The sequence below is a fragment of the Podarcis melisellensis genome (assembly GCF_964234715.1).
Source record: "Podarcis melisellensis genome assembly, chromosome: 4".
Lineage (NCBI taxonomy): Eukaryota > Metazoa > Chordata > Lepidosauria > Squamata > Lacertidae > Podarcis > Podarcis melisellensis.
The window spans coordinates 51,175,989-51,192,050 of record NC_138531.1 but is presented as its reverse complement, the minus strand read 5'-3'; the positions used below and the strand labels follow the sequence as shown (position 1 = coordinate 51,192,050).

Sequence of the window (16,062 nt, the reverse complement as noted above, 5' to 3'; positions counted from 1 at the left end):
TGGAGCCTGTTTTAGGCTCAGAAGGCAGGGAGGGGGCAGGCAGAGGGAGGAGAACCAGCAACGTAGAGTCTAGACAGAAGAGATTGGGTTGAAATCTGGAAGCTATTCAGTGAGGCTACAGCACATGGCAGCTTGACTGCAGAAAGGGATCACATTACACTGCCTAATTACACATGAAAAATGTACACATCACTCCTCTTAAATGCTTGGAAAAATAGATGTTCAGATGGCAATTGTGAACTGCAACTACACAGGCAGTTTGCACATAACTGGAACATTTCAGAAACTGACATTTTACAACCAAAGTCCTTTCTCTCCTCCCTCCCCCACCGTCTTGTGTTTTAAAATGCATTTCTCCCAATATGTTAGTAAAGTAAATTGCATTTTAAAAAAAAGTTCTACAACTACTACTATTACTACTACTACTAAAAATAATTTCTAAATATAGCAGATAGTCACTCTGAAAATGGCTTATTAGAAATGAAAATAAAATGAGTCAAATAAAAACTCCAAACCTATTCCAATTTACATAAGACAGAGAATGTAAAAAATATCCATAAGACTAGAGCAAAAAGAGAGATAAAAGCATACACTTGCAACTAAAATAACCCTTGTTTGTCATCAGACACTGAATTTCTCACTAAATGAGACCATTTTAGTAGAGTAGTAGGAGATGTGTGGCTAGGTCTCCCTTGGATTTTGGTTTGCTGTTGCTCTCAATGGTGGTATTGGTGATGATCATAATTTTGTAATTAGCTGTGTAGTGGTTGGGATCAGATTGGGAAGAAGTGCTGGCAATATTTAACTCTTTCCCTGTGATGCTTTCGTGATGTAAAACAACCCTCCCTTTCAATTTGCCCTGCAGTAAAACATACAAAATTAAGGTTACTAGTTATAAAATTCCCAAATTGAAGAGACTGGGAGGGGGGCTTGGAGTTGATTGAAGGCCCCTCTGGACACTATTTTTATTGTGCATTTGTGACTATTTGTGATGGCATCAGGGCAGTGATGTGGAATCCTAATTTCAAAACTGTTTACGCCTTCCAAGTTTTGCTCTCATACAGCTTCATTTCCATGAACATTTTCCATACTGCTATAGTTCAAGAACGCCCCTCCTGACAGCAATAATACAGCACATTGGTGGAAATGCAGGGAGGTGAACTTAAGACTGCAGAAATGAGGAACTGGAAGGAACTGAAAGTGACAGATTCACCCATCCCTATAGAGGATATAGTCTGGCCAGGCTAAAACACTCTTGAAAGTCATGGAAATGCATTGGTGAGAGGCATAGCTTAGGGAGCAGGTGTGACTAGGGAGTGTCCTGGGGGGGGCAGACAGAGAGCCGTAGAGAGTGGCATTTGGCCCCCAGGCCTGAGGTTTCCCACCTCTGAGCCAGTGGATCTGAGGATCACTGTTCTATTCACTCATACATACACTACATACTGTACATGTATACATTTTAAAACCCTCTTTTCTATTCAATTAGCACTCTCAGGGTGGCTTGCAATGAAAGATAGAGCAGACAAATTAAAATAAAGGAACAAAACCAGCTTTCTAAACACGTGTGCATGTTGTCAGCACCAACTACAGTAATGCAAAAGCCGACTAATGCAAAAGATAGAGCAGACAAATTTAAAGGAACAAAACCAGCTTTCTAAACATGTCTGTATGTATGTTGCCAGCACCGACTAATGCAAAAGTTGTAAAAAATGAAAATGAGTCCTGAGAAAATAAAAAAAAGTATTTGCCCAGAGCTAATAGAGCAACAGAGGTCCTCTCTCTGGTCCTTACCTCAGATGGCAAGTGAAATATACTCAGAGTCGAGTGTGGATTTCATGCTCTTTATTCAGCTCATAGTAGTGAGGAATGAAAGTTTCCCCAAAATATCTGCTTTATATACACTACTTACACAATGGGCCACACGTGATTGGCTAATTCCGGGATTCTCCTGTAGGCCAATCAGGTTGCGGGTTCACTTCCACCTAGAGCTGGATTGGGTGGCTCCTGCGGACCAATCATACTGCTGCATTGTTCTAGGACCAATCAGAGTGCTGCATTTTGGATCCTATTCAACTCAGTACATAACACCAGGGTACCCGGAGAAGGGCCACTGGAGTACTTATCTCAGTACTTGGTCCAGTTCATGTAATGGTCCTTTAGCTTTTAGTTAAAACTAAATCAGTTTCCTAAATTTAATTCTGTTAGAATGCCATTCAGCTCTATTTGAAATGGAGAGCCATTAAGAACTCAGTCTCCCAGGTTCTTCAGCTCACTCGGTAAAGCATGAAACGCTTAATCTTAGGGTGATGGGTTCAAGATCCACATTGGACAAAAGATTCCTGCATTGCAGGGGGTTGGACCAGATGGCCTCACGGTCCCTTCCAACTCTAGAAGTCTGAAATAAAGCTCAAAGACAGGGGTGCACAACCTGAGGCCGACCAGATGTTTCTGGACTACAACTCCCATCAGCCCCAGCCAGCATAGCCAGTGATCAGGGATGATGGGAGGTGTAGTCCAACAACATCTGGAGGGCCGCAGGTTGTGCACCTCTGCTCTACGCAAACATCCAAGCCTTGTGGATGAGGCCGCTGCTGCAGCTGAAGCCCTTCTTACTCTCCCTTCCTCCAGAACATGCACATTTAGTGCTCCTTGACATGAGAGGGAAGCCTATGTGGGATCCCACTTGCACGGAGGAACTATGCATGTTTACATCAGTATGTATATGCATCCCTTCTCACCTGTGCTGAACATGCAAAAGGTACGGCTTGTCCCTCAGGGACCATGGGTTTAGCCCAGGCATAGGCAAACTTGGCCCTCCAGATGTTTTGGGACTACAACTCCCATCATCCCTGACCACTAGGGATGATGGGCGTTGTAGTCCCAAAACATCTGGAGGGCCAAGTTTGCCTATGCCTGGTTTTGCCTGTAAGATCTGCCATCTCACACATGCGTTATTTCAGTTGGATTGGGGTGGGATTGTCTGACATCTTCTCTGTTGGTGTCATGGTCACTACCCAAGAATTTGAAGAATCCTCCTCTGAATTGGTCCCTGTATCACTGGGTCTTTCCCCCAACTTTTCACAGACCTAGTTCCTGATCACCTTCCCCTTTGCTCTAGACCAATTTCCATCCCCTTCTTCCCTCTGGAAAAGAGGAGAAAACTTAACCAGTAGGTGATAAAAGGCAGGGCCCCCCCTTAAAAAATAAAGGCTGATTGGTTGGTTTATAAAATACATAAACATATGAGCCTAAAACTTACATACCCTATTAGTGAAAGGTGGTGTTGGTGATGGGATGTGAATGTGAGCCATATGATGAGGGAAATATTATCATAGCAATGTAGATGAATCTATTAATGAGTTCCTTATGATATACCTTAAATTATTTTCAGTCATTTCCTCTTCAAAAGGCAGGGGCATGGGAGATGGAGCCACCACAGGAAATATACCACTTCCTGTAATAATATCGCTGCCCATGGCTAAGTCATTTTTAACAAATCTTATTAATTCTATCTTATCTTCTGGGCATATGCAGGACAGAGCTATAGTAACAAATAAGGCAAACCAAAAGAAAAAAGAAGCATTTTGAAGTGTCTTTTTATGGACGTGGACTTAGCTCTCCTACAGAAAGGTGCTCTGGAACTCCTTCTTGTGGCCATCTTTGTTGGGAAAGAAGGGGAAGGGCCATAGCTCAGGGCTAGAGCATCTGCTTTGCATGCAGAAGCGTCCCGGTTCAATCCCTGGCATGTCTTGGTAGGGCTGGGAGTTTCCATTCTCTGAAGCTCTGGAGAGCTGCTGCCAGCCAGTGTTGACACTACAGAGCTGGGTGGAGCAGACAAATGATCCATTCGCCCAGACTTCCTACTGGTTAATTACTTTCTCTAATAAGCTACCACCCCCATTACAGGATTTTCACAACCATTTTATAGGTTAGGAGTCCAGTTTGTTGCCAAAATATATATTAATTCACACAATTTCTTTTATTTATTCTTTTCTCTTTTTTTAGCTGCTCCTGAACTATTGAAAAAATTCAGATCTTTGCTGGAATTCAGTGTCTTTCTCTTCTGAATGTTCCATCTGTGTAAGCATTGCAGCTTGCCAAGCAGAGTGATTATTCCCTCTCCTTGCCCAGTACGGTGGTACCTCGGGTTACAGACACTTCAGGTTACGGATGCTTCAGGTTACAGACTCCGCTAACCCAGAAATAGTACCTTGGGTTAAGAACTTTGCTTCAGGATGAGAACAGAAATTGGGGAGTGGTGGTGCAGCAGCAGCGGGAGGCCCCATTAGCTAAAGTGGTGCTTCAGGTTAAGAACAGTTTCAGGTTAAGAACGGACCTCCAGAACGAAATTAAGTTCTTAACCCGAGGTACCACTGTATGCCGTTCCAGGGGTTCTCCTGACCCCCCCCCCAAGTCAATTTCAGAGGGCACAGGTGGCGCACAGGCGGAGCAAGCGGAAGTCCTTGCAAAGGGCTTCTGCTGATGGGGACAGGCTAGGTTCCTCTGTTGGAAGATTGTAGCTACAGCTAAATCTACCCCATTGTCATTAAAAAAACATATGCTACCTCTCATGTTCAGAAATCATTTTTTAAAAAGAAGGATTTCAAATTTCATTATTAGATTTTTTTAAAAAGAGATTAAAACTATAGCTCTTTGATTTTTCTTTTTTACACAGTGTAGTTTTTAAACATATTTTTGCAAATACACTCATATAAAGGCACTATTATGAGAGTTAGAAAAGGCCTTTCAACAGCAGACTGCCAGCTCAAAAGGCTCGTCCAGTATTACTCCACACATATATAAAAATGAAACATCCCTGGGGTTTCATGAAACACCAGTTCACACTTTTATAAAATGTGCTTCTAAACTACACTACAAATCTGGCAGATCATAGTGTTACAAATCTTGCGGAGTTGGGTTTGGATTATTTGTCTCAGAGGGGAGAATTGTAATGGGGCTTTCCTGCTCTATGTTTGCATTTTTTTAAAAAAAAAAAGGCATTGAGGCGTAAACATTGTTTAAATTTTCTTCTTTTTTCTGTTATTTGGAATCCACTCCTAGGAAGAGCCAAAGATCCAGCAAACATTCAGAGTCTTTTAAACTCAACTTTTAATAGATGAGCATGAAGCACATTTGAATTCAAGCATTTCTAAATGAAAAGCAAGACTTCAGATGTTGTGGGCAGAACCGAAAAGACTTTTCTGCTCTTGGCTGAAATCTTGCACACAATTAGGCTGCTTATAAATTCCCTTGAAGTTGACATATTTAGGATCGGCCTCAGATTCAAGACAAGAAATCAGAATAATATTTAGACACTGAGGCTGCAATCCAAGACCAGCCATATGTGCGGGCACAAGGAATGTAAGCATGAGGTGTCTTGAAAGTTTTCATTGCAGTTGATCCCTTGGTTAAAAAAAGGCAAGCAGGTTTTAAATGAGGATGTGAGTTGCCCATTCAGCTTGGTAATCAGCTGCAGGAAAAGCTCTCAAAACAAAGACCCAGGTAACTACCAACTGGTCAGCTTGATGCAGGTCCCAGGAAAAGTCCTAGAACAGATAATTAAATGGTTGGCCTGTGAGCACTTAGGAAAGGATGCTGTGATTACTAAGACGCAGCATGGGTTTCTCAAAAACAAGTTATGCCAGACAAATCTCTCTCTCTCTCTCTCTCTCTCTCTCTCTCTCTCTCTCTCTCTCTCTCTCTCTCTCTCTTGACTTACAAGCTTGATGGATCAGGGGAATGCTGTGGATGTAGTATATCATAAGAAAGGCTTTTGACAAAGTCCCTGATGCTAGTAAAATGTGGGCTGGAGGAGGTGACTGTTAGGTAGATTTGTAGACTCAGTGGCGGAGGAAGCCGCTCTGGCGCCTGGGGCAGGGCGCACCGCAGAGCCTCTTCAGTCTGGCTGCCTCCTCCCACTCAGCCGCCCTACAGCTGGGGGGGGGAGGCAGTGGATGGACCGTTTGGACAGTGCAGAGCCTGTGCACGCCCAAGCCACCGCGTCTCTCCCAAGAGTGAGTGACGCCCGACATTTTGTCACCCCCCTCAGTGATGACATCCGGGGCGGCCTGCACCCATTGCTACCCCCTTCCTCTGCCCCTGGACTGACTGAACCCAATGAGTACTTACTAATGGCTCCTCATCGTCTGAGTAACAAGTGGGGTGCCACAGGGCTCTGTCCTGGGCCCGTTGTTAAACATCTGAATATCTGAAAACGATGAACTTAAATGACTTGCCCATTGATTTCAATAGATCTATTCCATGAATGACTGGACATTACCTATGATTTCTAAGTCTGCTGCTTGCATCTTTATCCTGTGAACCACCCTGAGATGTGCGGGTATAGATCGGTATATAAATTCAGTAAATAATAAAGATGATAATAAATCCATATGGATTAACATATGCACATTTTATGCAAATTAGGAATCTTTTCTGTACACTATTTTTCATTTCCTCTTTCTTGACACTGCAGAAGTGGTCACCTTAGGTATGTATGTGCTTCTCCTGTGTTTGTATACGGTCATCTAGTTTTGCAGCTGTGTCATTTAATTCAATGCATATTTACTCAAAAGTATGCTCTGGCTACTTGCAGTGCCCTGCTTACTTGTCAGGGGGCTTACTTCCAAGTAAGTGTGGATAGGACCACAGCCTTAGTGTCCAAACATTACTATTTTTTTTGGTAACAGACCATCAGGAGTATGTCCTGCTGCATTCAGTGGAATTTTCTTCCTGGCAAAGATAATTAGGCTTGCAGTCTTAGACTTCATACACATTACCATTTCCTCTGGCTCCAGTGTGCTCCCACTGCTCATTTTTGAATCCATGTACACATAATGTTATCCAGGATCCAGAGCTATCCTGTAGTTTCTAGTGAGATACTGCATTTTTATGTGGCTTTCCCCAAGCCAGCATCAATCCAACTTGAGCACGGTGTCCTTATTCAAGTTGCATGGAATTCCAAGTGTGCCTACATCTGAGAAACCTTCCTTCCCTTCTGGATTTCCAGGGGCAGAGATGGGGCAAGGAAATTGATGGGGCAATTCCACCAGGAGAAGACATTTCCATGCAATCTCTGCTCCCTGGTGTGGACATGTAGCAAGTGACTTCAGTACACCTTAGCCCTTGCTGATGTGCAGAGCAATGGGCAAATTCAACTTAAACACAGCAGGGTGGGGGATGGGGGGAGAGACCTATCTGCTTTGTAAGCTGGTAATGTGTGTAGCCTAAATTGTGCGAAGTGCTTCATAGGAATTATTCTGTTAATTCTCATGTAAGTCCCTAAGAGGACATTTCAACTTTAAATATGAGAAACCTATGACCCAATCAAATGTGATGAAAGAACAGCATAAGGGTCCTATCAAGACTATGGAATGTCCTTCCCAAGGAAGTGTGCTTTGTGATGTTTCAATCTAAGCAATTAAACTCCAAAAAAGACCTTTCTTTTCTGACAGACACTGGCTGAGCTTTTGTGAAGAGTTATGGCAGAGGAATTTTTGTAAGCTTTTGGCGGATCTGATATGAATTGAAATGGAGATTCTTAGTTACATTTGATACAGCTTTTATGTATTTTATTCACTACTATGTGTATTTTATAACTGTAACTCAGGGATGCTTCTTGCCATGGAAATGTGTTCAGGATCAAGATGAAAGGAACCATTTCCCAAAATAATACTAATATTCAGCAAATAGATGGTGTTTCCGTGCGCTGCTCTGGTTCGCCAGAAGCAGCTTAGTCATGCTGGCCACATGACCCAGAAGCTGTACGCCGGCTCCCTCAGCCAATAAAGCGAAATGAGCACTGCAACCCCAGAGTCAGTCACGACTGGACCTAATGGTCAGGGGTCCCTTTACCTTTACCTTTAGATGGTGTTTTTATAATGCTCCACATACATTATTGTGATGGTTAGCTCCTGCAGGATGGTGGGCCAGTAATGATGCCCTGTCTCCTAAGGCTGATGAATCCAAGAGGTTTCCATGATGCTACAGGTGTGTTACCACCTAACTTCGCTGTCCATCCTGCTGTCCCACAAAGGTGGTGATGAGGAATTCCACCCAGACAAAATGAAACAAAGATGTGATGGGCCCAATTGATCTGGGAGGTGGTGATTCCCCTCTGTAGGATGGGGTCACCCTTCCCCCAAAGAATTAGGTGCATAACTTAGGGTTGGGGCTTGACCCAGCATTATTCTGAGAGTGCTGTGACAAGCAGGGTTTGTTTTCATCAGCTTAGGCCAGTTTGCCACCTACAGCCACTCCTAGAGAATGGTAAAGGGCAAAGGCAAGGCAAAGGCCCCTGGACAGTTAAGTCCAGTCAAAGGTGACCATGGGGTTGCAGCACTCATCTCACTTTCAGGCTGAGGGAGCCGGCGTATGTCCACAGACAGCTTTCGTTGTCATGTGGCCAGCATGACTAAACTGCTTTTGGCACAACGGGACACTGTGACAGAAGCTGGAGCACATGGAAATGCCATTTACCTTCCCACCACAGCGGTACCTATTTATCTACTTACACTGCTTTCGAACTGCTAGGTTGGCAGAAGCTGGGACAGAGCAACTGGAGCTCACCCCGTCTTGCAGATTCGAACCACCGACCTTCCAATCAGCGAGCCCAAGAAGCTCAGTGGTTTAGACCACAGCGCCAGCTGCTCCCATTCTCCTAGAGAATAACAACCTGGCCACTGTGCTTTGTGCCTTGATAGCCTCCACAGCAGACCACAGCAACTCACTCTTTGTGGGACTGCCTTCTGAAGACTATCAGGGAATTTCAGTTACCACAATACGTGGCCTCTTGCTCTACAGCTTTGGAAGTGAGATGAAAAGAGCTCGTTAACTCCTGTACTAAAACAGCAAAGTTAGCTCCCAGCTTGTTTCCAGATCCAAGCAGTGTTGTGTTTAAGCTTTAAGCCCTAAACAGTCTGGGTCCAACTTACCAGAGGAAATGCCTTTTCCATTACCAGCCTCCTTGTGCACCGAGGGCAAATTAGACACAACACCATTCATTCAATTAGCCATTTTGTGAACAGCTTTTTAAAAGTAAGTATGGGCCCCAGTAAGATGCTGGTGGGAAGGTGTGGGTGGGTTTTAACCCTTTGCCCCTCACTGAAGTCCTGATCTGAATTGGGGGCCCTGACCCTGCTTTTTAAAACTGGTTTCTAAGAAGCTCCCATTTGATGCAAGTACCAGGTGCATACAGTCTCATCTGGATTGAGGACCTGAGTGAAGGGGGAAGATTAGACCTCACCCACCCCCTACACCAGGGTCCCAGGGTCCTGATCCATACGAGGCCATACATGACTACTTACACTTTGTAAAGGGTCTTTCGAAAGAGGCAAGAATGGGCATCTCATCTGGTTTGGCTCTGAAACCCTCAGAAGTGACCCTACTCCAGGTTGCCTCTTTCTGACTGAAATGAACTGACAAGGTGAAGAAACAGGGATTTCACAGCTTCTCTTTGCATACCCACCCCACTCTTCAAAAGGTGAGCTTAAGGGGACATGTCAAGTGTTGGGACATGGTCTTCACTTACACTTAGAAGAAGAAGAAGAGTTTGGATTTGATATCCTGCTTTATCACTACCCTAAGGAGTCCCAAAGCGGCTAACAATCTCCTTTCCCTTCCTCCCCCACAACAAACACTTTGTAAGGTGAGTGAGGCTGAGAGACTTCAGAGAAGTGTGACTAGCCCAAGGTCACCCAGCAGCTGCATGTGGAGGAGTGGAGAAGCGAACCCGGTTCACCAGATTACGAGTCCACCACTTTTAACCACTACACCACACTGGCTCCATTACTTAGCCACACAGGAGCCAACTCCAAGGTGTTGGGGTCCCTTCAGCCCCCCCAATAAAATATTTGAGTAGGCTGCCCCCCCCAAAAGTTGATGGGCATTGCCATTCATATCATGTTGTTTGTGCCAGGTCATGTGGGGCGGGGCTTACCTGTTCCCCTATTTTATTCAAGTTGGCACCCCTTCCTAGCCACATACCTTAGAACTCTGCTATGAATTTCTGAACTGCGTAACCTGTAGCCTGATCTACGTTTGGGGAGTGTGGTGAATTTTGGAACAAAGCGTTTGACAAAAACCGAGCTGAGAGCTCAATAAAAGTGTCCGTGAGTGGGAGCCAGGGCAATTGGCAACTATAGGTTAGGTATCCTTCACATAGGGGCAGACTTTGATCTTTCCAATTTCAGCAGCACTCTATGCGAGGCCAGAATTCTGCACACCCCACCTCTTGTCTTCCATTCTGCTCAATTCACTACATCATAACTGTGGCACCCAGTGCAGCAGAACTGGTTGCTCTGCCCTAAATCTCCCTCTGCTTCACAGAATATTGCCTGGCATCACTAGGCCTTTCTTTGAGGAACCTCTAACAGAAGGACCTCTTCTGCTGCTTCTCAGAACACAGCATGAAGACTACTAGATTAGTGAGGCTTTCTTACTTCATGAAAGAGGGGGAAACCGAGTCTCTGCTAATAGCAAATCCGACAAACACCAGAGAAAGGCAGTTGGAATAAGATATTCTGCCAAAGAAGTAAAATAAGATTTAGTCAAGATGTGGTGTTTTCTTAAAGAAAGCCACAGTGCGTGCACTCACGCCTGCACACAGTTAATATTCTATAGGGACACTTACTATAAGATCTAGCTGTGAGCCAATGTTCAGATCGGCACACAGAGAGTATGACATTTTCTCATCGTAATTAAATACTAGCAAGGAGGAGCGTGTTAACATCCAAGTTCAAGGGGTGATCCATCATGGACCCTTGCTGTGTGGGCTAGTGAGGGCGATGCACATTGGACACATTCTTGGCCAGTGGCATGAGCCAAGAGCAGCCAACGCTTCTCCTCCAGAGTGCGTCTTGTTCTGCTGTTCTGGATCCGAACAGCTTTCAGATGCACAGGATGCTTCTCTTTCTGGCTGCTCCGAGAGATGAAAAAAAGATGTAGGGAATCAAATCACTGGAAAGGGTGGGTTTTTAAAGAGGATTAAGATGACAGCCAAGAATATGAAGGGTGGTGGAAAACCCAGGAGGCCCCGCAGCTCCTGTCTGGTGCCTGCCTGCCAAGTCACACAGATCTGTAGCGTGACACATGTCTTCCATTTTGGATCACGTGGCCGCACAAATAACTCACTTGTTCATCGTGCTTTTTGCAGGTTCCCTCTCTCTTGGCTTAATGTGCCAGCACCACACACTGTGTGTACTACTGTATGGTTCCTTTCTTCTTCTTCTCTTCCCTAAAGTGTTTATTGATTTTGAGAATAAAAACAACACACGGAACGTACCACAGAGGTTACACTGATGTAATTCCTCTGGAGTGCTCCCATTTCAATGTTCTCTCTTTCCCTTTCTGTATCTGCTTTCTCCGGGCAGGGGAAGGGGAAGGGGCAGGCCCAGAGGAGATGAGAAAAGATAAGAGCTTTGCATCAAGGCCAGTGGTAAGGGAGAAATTTAGTTCTTGTTTTGATGCAAACTTCCCTCATTCTCCCTTTCTGAAACAGTATGTGAACTGAAGCACAGCTGCCCCTCAAAATGTACCCTTTCCCAAATTAAGCATTGCAGTTCTCCAACCAAGAAAGGCGTATATTATGGGATAGTGTGCATAAATTCATACATTAAGGAAAACACATAAATGCATTCTATTAAGGGAAATTGCTTCCATATACAGCCATACATCGGGTTGAAGACGCTTCAAGTTGAGCGCGTTCAAGTTGCACTCCTCGGCAACCCGGAAGTAAAGTAAGTTACTTCCGGGTTTCGCTGCTTGTGCATGCACAGACGCTCAGAATGACGTCATGCGCATGCGCAGAAGCAGCAAAAAGCAACGCGCTCGTGCGCAGATGCGCCATCGCTAGTTATGTTTACTTCTAGATACAAACGGGGCTCCGGAACGGATCCCGTTCGTATCTAGAGATACCACTGTATATACACACACACATATATAAATATATGGTAAAGTTGCATTCAAAAATGGTGAGTATTAGGAGAAATGCACACTAAAGTGTTGATGAGTGTTCAGGAGTGTTCAGGAGTATGGAAATGTGGCAAGTTGAACATAAGACTGGTGTGTGTGACTGTGTGTGAGAGAGAAATGGAGATAAACTGAAATTGACAGATTTACCCATCTCTCGTTGAGGCCTGCCTTTTATTTTGCTCCAGGAGTGGACTAATATTTCATGATTATGCTCCAAGACAAAAGCAACAACAACAGTACAATCTGTTTTACCTAAAAAAGTAGAAATTGCCACCACAAATATAACTGATGATAGACAATGTTTTCTAAGCTGAAAGAGGTTTGAGAGAAACATCACTTTCCCTATTGTAGTGCGTGTGTGTGTGTGCGCGCACCCACACCCACATATTTTACCCCAGCAGGTTTCTGAATCTTTTTTTTAAGATACCTATGTTCACCAGAGGTAAAAGATGGATGACTCCTATTTCAAATCACCAACAACTCCTTAAAAAAAAAAGTGTCTGTCTCCAACCACAGTGTGCTGGCCTTGGACATGGGAGACTCAACGTTTTTATCACCACATTGCCACAAAGCTCTCCAGATGATTTTGATTGGCACCATTTCCTATGCAGCTTAGGGCGTTTTCATATCGTCATTTATTGTGGATGCTGAGGGATTTGTGCAGCATCCAAGTGATGTTGCCCTCATCGACATGCTGGCTTGTTTTAATTGGATTTGCTGTTTTTCCAAGCAGGGGGATAAACTTTCCAGATTTTCCATGGAAGTAGTAAATCCAGATTAAACAGGACAATTGTACTATGGTATGGCATTGTGTGGATGCTGCACAAAAGTCGTGCGCTGGAGCACTATCAAAACCCCTATGAACACGCATGTAGTCATGCCTGTTTACTCTGTACAGCTGCTGGGTCAGTAAACAAGTTAATGGAAATAAAAATGGTAACACAAGGTACACTGAAAGGTAGCATACTGACCCCTGATGCTGGATTGGGGTACCTAACGCAAAGGATTTTGGTCAAAAATATTAACAATGGCTTGCACAATAATGGATTTGGATCGGAGAAGAACACCTCTTCTTTCTGTGTGATCTTAAATGGTCACCATTGCTCAGCTGCAGTTTCCCAGCTGTGGGATAGGAATGGAGCTGATGAACTTCACAGAATTGTTCTGGATTTGAGTTGCCAGTCCAAAATGTGGTGCAACACACTGTTGGGTGAAACTACTCTTAATTGTATCAGTTCTGAGCAAGCGAATTAATTCTGCCCCTGTGCATATTGTGTCCTCTCACAGCCGCAGTTGAAAACCCTTTATGTTTGTGAGCGCTGAGCAGCAAAGGCCGAGTGGGTGCTACTGGAAACAATAATAATCAAGCTCATGGGTTCGGCTTTGAAATTCACTTTCCATGAATTTGTGCCAGTGAAACTCAGTAACGCAAAATGTTCAAAGAAAGGGAACATGAAAAGCGACACGAGCATAGCCAAAATGAATCTATTTAGTGACGAAAATGAATATGCAGGGAAAATCCGTACAATGTTCCCTCAGCTCAAAGGCAAAACGAGTCGCAAAGCCAAACCTCAAAGGGCATCGATGTTTTGTTAGCTGACTCTTTCACCTTAACACAAACGTGGCAAACAGCATGAGCAAAAGAACAAAATCCTCTTGCAAAGAAGGATTTGTCACTATGTGCTCCAAAAGAAAAGCAGCTGAATTGTAGAGTTGGAAGAGACCACGGCGGCCATCTTGTCCCTGTAACACAGTAATCTTTTGGCCCAGTGTGGGCCTCAAACCCATATCCTGACATTGTTTTCAACAAGTCTGATTCTGATAATAAATGACAATATTTGTCATTTTCATCAAGCCAGGCCCATAACACTGGTGCCACTGAGCAGGGCCTGAAGGTCAGTGGGAGAGTGCATACTTCGATAGCACAAGGACTTAGGTTCAATCCCTGGCATCTCCAGAATAAAGGATTTTGGTAGTGATGATAGGAAATGGGCTGTTGTCACAGGTAGGCAATTGCTGAAGCTTACATCCTGGCAGGAAGTTGACAGTCAACTCCTGAAGTCTCACGCTGCTCATCCTTGCTGTTCCTCAGGACTGGCATCAGCACCTGGCATCCTTGGGCAACTATCCTCTTAACACCCACTCTCAGGCCCCTTTAATTTATTTTCCCATCCTGCTGTTCCAAGCACCACTAGGCAACTGGGTCTAGGCAACTTGGTCTAGCTGCCATTTTAATTCCTCACAACGCTCTAGAGTGACACTACATAGAGGACATTGAGGGAAATTAAAATGGCAGCTAGATTCAACAACCAGAAACTGCTTGGCGCACCACTGTTGCCCCCGCAGCACCACCAGGTAAGCCCACCAGGGCCTTCCACTCCGCCATACTACTTATTGTTTTGAAATGTCCCAGGGCATGTAAACTATGGGGACAGATTGGTGTGTGCGAGCCCTCCTCCAAACCTAGAAATAAGCACCACACTCTTTAGCTTGAATCACAGGCAGTTCAACACATTATAGGAAATGTGGGGCTGTGCAAAAAATGTCAGCCCTGTGTGTCCTGATGCCACCAAACGGCACATTTCCCTACACCTTTCATTGGCTGTCACCAGTGCAGGGATCGCTGACTTTTGGGGGCCTGTGGGCATGTCTACAAATCAGAGAAACTCATGAAAACCACACACACGCATGGCAACCAAGCACACATTGCAGTTAATTCTATCAGCTGCAACAGAGTGTTTCTTTCAAGCACAGGGGAGGACCCTGTAGGCACTCAGAAATGCCTCTTCAGCCACATGAGCACCCAGGCCATTGTAATGGATTCAGGGCAAGGAGTGAATTGTACTACATCTCATGCAGGCCAAGGAGGAACCCAGCCCAACCAAAGACCAACCCCTCTGTATCCCGCTTTCCAGAGTGCCCAACCTGATGGCGCTGGGAGGCTTAAAACAAGACTGGAAGGAAATAGCCATGAATAAACTTTGTCCTGGTTTCATTGGATAATACACCAATTTTCTGGTAGAAAGTACATTGTTTTAGATTTTTAAAAAAGTAAAATGCATACTTGAGGTGCTTCAGAGGAAAAAGCTGGGCTATCCCACTTGATGTTCATAAAAGAAGTGTTTTCTAAAAAGAGAATGGCAAATGCAATGGCAAAAAAAAAATAACAACATAAAATAATGATAGTAAGTTCAGGCAACATTTGTGCATGCACAGATAATGGTGTGCGTGCAAATGAAAGCTTCATGAGACTGGTGTTTGGCATGGGGAAGGAAATCATCAGCTGAAAACATCCCCACACAGCTCTGGTGTGAACAGAGAAAATGGTGTGAACAGCAGGGGAAACGACCTTTCAGTGTTTCAAGCCACTAATGTGAACATATCCCAAGTCATACTCAAAGGAGACCCACGGAAATCAATGGCTACATTAGTCATATCCTCTGATTTTAGTGAGTCAACTTTGTAACTTAGTTGTATACAACCCAAAGATTCAACTCCTGGAAGCACATATCTGGACAAACATTTGTTCTAGAACTTTGTTACAGAGTTTTGAGAGATCCTGAGAAGCTTATCCCTGAGTTACTGCCATTTTAGAAAGTACTGACTGGGACAAGGTTTGTTTTGTTTTTGTTTTTTTCTTTGAATGTGAGTGATTTTCCTCATTTGCTGCACTAACCCTCCTTTCCCATATGGTTTCTTCATTCCTGGACATAATTTAGATAGCCCACATCATACTACTTAGACAAGAAGCATTTGTCTTGCCCAGGCATCAGAGGGCACCTTTCTAGCCTTGGGAAAATATTAATTCCACTTTTTTAAAACACACACACATACCTGACTGACATTTAACAATGCAAAGCCTTTTGTAAAACTAGCAGAAGGTCACTGTGTATTTCCTTCTCAAGGAAAATGGCATAGGCCATATTTATACAAATTAATGTTTGCCCAGACAAGTAAGGCACTGGAGAAGAAATTCCCACTTTATTTGCAGCAAGTCAAAGCAAAACATTGTCTTTTATGTGAGGCAAATATGTCAACTGCCTGACCTCACGAGGGAGATGCCTTCCCTTAAACGGCTTCTCCTCTCAGCCT

The 16,062-nt window shown here is 44.2% G+C and overlaps 1 protein-coding gene across 1 annotated transcript in view; it reads left to right on the top strand.

Moving 5' to 3' along the window:
• ETS2 (ETS proto-oncogene 2, transcription factor) overlaps positions 1 to 16,062 on the top strand; it is a gene marked incomplete at its 5' end in the record, with an annotated part of 328,432 nt that overhangs the window by 255,520 nt on the left and 56,850 nt on the right. The window lies entirely within an intron of this gene.